Consider the following 3578-nt stretch of genomic DNA (forward strand, 5'->3'; position numbering starts at 1 on the left):
GCTTTTGGGATTTTCCTTTGTTCTGTTAACATTTTTGCTTTATTTTTGCTTAATGTGCATGTCATGTTTGCTTCTTTGTTTATTATTGTTTCATATTATTGTTTTTGATTACCGATTTTCCAATGTTTTGTTTGGTATTTAATATCTGATTGCATGTTTTGGTTGTCTGATGTATGGTTCATTCTTGAAGTTGAATAATGTTATTTCCTTTAGTTTGCTTGGTATATGTTCTTTACAAGACAGTATTGCTTTGTTGAAAATAAAAGAATCTCATGTATACCAAACTTTTACTATCCTTGTTTGTATAATTTGTGTACAGACACTTGAATAAGTATACAAAGTTCAAACATAAGCACAAATAAGAAAAACATGATATTACAGAAATAATAAAATAAATATAACTAAAATAACCTTTTAAATTTTAACTGTTTACTAAATTTCAAATATTTAGTAATGAATGATGCATTGTGCAGAGGTATTTTACCAACTTTTGATTTTATAAAGATGATCATGTGTGTAAAGCATATATTAAATAGTCTTGTTTGCATGCAAAAGTGACAAAGTCATAGAATTACTACTCATTATTTTATAAAGAGAAAATAAAACTTTTTCGAGATGTTGATTATTTTAGCGAAAGGATCAGTTTTAAAATTTCCATAAACACTATATATAGTACAAGTTAAGTATAATTTGAAACCCGCGCTACGCCACTTCCGATTTATAGTTTGCGGCTCTGTCGATAGATGGCGCGCATTCACGCTGGATGGATGACGTTTTCTTATTAGTAAAAAATAGAAGCTTTCCCATCTTTCCTATATAATCTTTGCTACTAACAAGGCTACTGCCTCACGCATGCGCGGAGGAGAGAGGACATGAGCTACGCACGCTTAGAAAGTATACCAGGAGATATTTATTTTTGCTGTATCAGGTAAACTCTCCTTTTGATTCTTATAATAGGAATTTACAATTTATGGCTCCCCACAAGACATGGAGCAGACTATAGGGAGTGAATCTATAATACTTGGAAAATTCCAATCTGGTAACCCGCTCATGGATCGGTAAGTCATTGCCACCCATACTACATGTCACAAAATCCCTGGACAGTGAAAGGAGGAGGTGGTGGTTGTGGGGGCGTGGGAACTACTCCCACCTTGGGGAATTGGCGAAGGGAGATAGCGGCAGTGGGGAGCCAAGGTCCAAGAGATTTGAGTCACCGACCGGGACCACACACGCACCCTTCAATGCGGGTGTGTCTATATCTCAAAAGAGGGGGTGGGAGAACTCATTCAGTAGAACACAGTCCTAGGCTAATCAAACAGATCATACTACAATGAGTTTTAATGATCAAGATTATTTCTATAATCAAACATTATTGACATGCAACTTAAATCTTTAAAAGTTCCACCTAAGAGATAGTCAATTTTCACTTATGCATTCTACCTAGCTAGCCCTGCGCGCTACGCCCTAACTAATACTTCACCAATGTGTCGATACTTGCTGCCATCTCTCGGTGACTTCTGCTGGTTGCGGGGATGTCTTCAAATAGGCGCGGGTCCCTCTTTCAGACAGGATGCGTCGGCTGTCGAGCGATGCACGTGTGGTACAGGGCGGCGGGCAACTATGGTTGTCCCCGTTGTGTGGCACCTCGTGGTGGGACGCGGGTTCGATTCCGAAGGAGTTTTCCAGTTTTCCCACACTGCCTGTAGTTCCTTTCTGGTCAGGATGTCCCGAAAGCGGTTTGGCATACCCCTTAAACCCAGTGAGTGGTCCCAAGAGGCGAAACTCGTCGTGACAGACCAAACACCGTTCCGGGTCGAGGTAGCACTGGACGCGATGGCACTGATATTAATTCACGAGTTCTCCGGGCGCTAGTCACTTATAATCAACCGTGCTTGACTGACGGTGATTAAACAGTTCGTATTGATGAGTGGAATTCGCGATGGCCAATCTACTAGAGAATGAAGCACATTTGGATCTTCCGAGGACACGTGTGTCCCACTTCACTCCGAGTGAACTGAGCTGATGCCCAGCACCCTTCGCGGGGCCTCGGGTAAACTCCTTGCCCATACACCGTATGGCATACACTGCTGCCGGTGTTCCTAATTTCAAATCACTAGTTCTGTAGGGAGCACAGTGCAACGTTTATGTGGGCGTTGAATCATTTCTAGTAGTCCTTTGAGGTAGTCACTAATCACGAGAGAGGACGATATGATCCTAACCAGCCTAATTAAAACTAGCCTAAACAATAAATGGCAAGCGCGCAGGGGGGGGGGAGGTGAAACAGTTATGGGACCCATTCAAACGGTAACTCTTGGATGCAATACACCAATTCTATTCACATAGTAGCAAATTACAACTGCATGGAGAAGCGGTAAAACTGCGAGGTAGAGGTACAATCTTATCAGACATTCATGTCTCCGTTCGTAGGCATATGTAGAGACACCTTGAACGAAAAGGGTGAGAGGGAATTCTGTAATTGACTGCCAAATTGGCGCAACAGTTAATGAAGATAAGGAGAGGGAAAAATATCAAGAAGTAGTTGCTAGAGGCCTTAAGAGTTCCGGCAATTCCATAGAGCAGAGGAGATTGACAACCGAAAAGGACTGAAAGTAGACGAAAAATTGTGAAGTCTACGGTGTCGGCGAATCCCTTGAGCGAACGTATTTGGTAACTTCGGTTTGAAAGCAGTCGAAAGAAAATGAGAAAAAATAATAGTCTGTGCGTCACAATCCAAAATTGTGACACTACATAGAAAATGGGAAGCGATGGACTCTTCCCCAGCAAATTGGGGGATTAATGAGGCCATACTAGGAGTATCTCTAACGAGGCCATGGCACGGACTGCGACTCAACCACGCTTCTGTCCTTGTGGTTAAGCTTAGGCCAAGTCACCGGCCGCCAGGTCCAACTATTCTTCACCTATGGTTGGACTATCTTGCCAAACCGATTCTACACACTCGCATGGATAGCGTCGTCTGATCAACGCCTCGCCCTCAGAACCGATCCAGTACTAATCGAAGGTACACAGAGACTTCTAAATTTAGTTTGCAGTTATTGCCTTAGGCGTTCTAATTGCTAATTGCCCTTTTAATTATACAAAAATTACAGTACAAATATAGATTGGTACCAATCTTACATCAATAATACATGTCTTTACATGGATTATCGTAATTTCTACATTTCCAACACCTTACTGGTAGTTAACACGGACAAATGCATGAAATATGTACACTCCCATGAATATTCACTCATTTTAGTTCAACAAATCACATATAAATTCTCATGCTTAATGTTAGAATTCCCACGCAATAGTAATCTCTCGTTATTTTCTAATTTTACCTCTACATAATTCACATGGCGCCAGTCATGTCGCCACTTCCACGTCATCAAAGAAACAAATGCATCATTGAGTGTCAAGCAGTTGCAACAATACAAATTACTTCACAGTAATGTATATCAAAGTCGGATTGCGGCTCTCGAGTCGTCCTAGTTATGACCTGGAGGAGTCAGTGGCACACTCATTCCAACAACTTCGTGACTAAATTCAAAACCTTGTCTGAAAAGTAGGGTCCGCCAAAG

This window comes from Oratosquilla oratoria, chromosome 19 (assembly GCF_046742065.1).
Source record: "Oratosquilla oratoria isolate Oo_2021 chromosome 19, ASM4674206v1, whole genome shotgun sequence".
NCBI classification, from domain to species: domain Eukaryota; kingdom Metazoa; phylum Arthropoda; class Malacostraca; order Stomatopoda; family Squillidae; genus Oratosquilla; species Oratosquilla oratoria.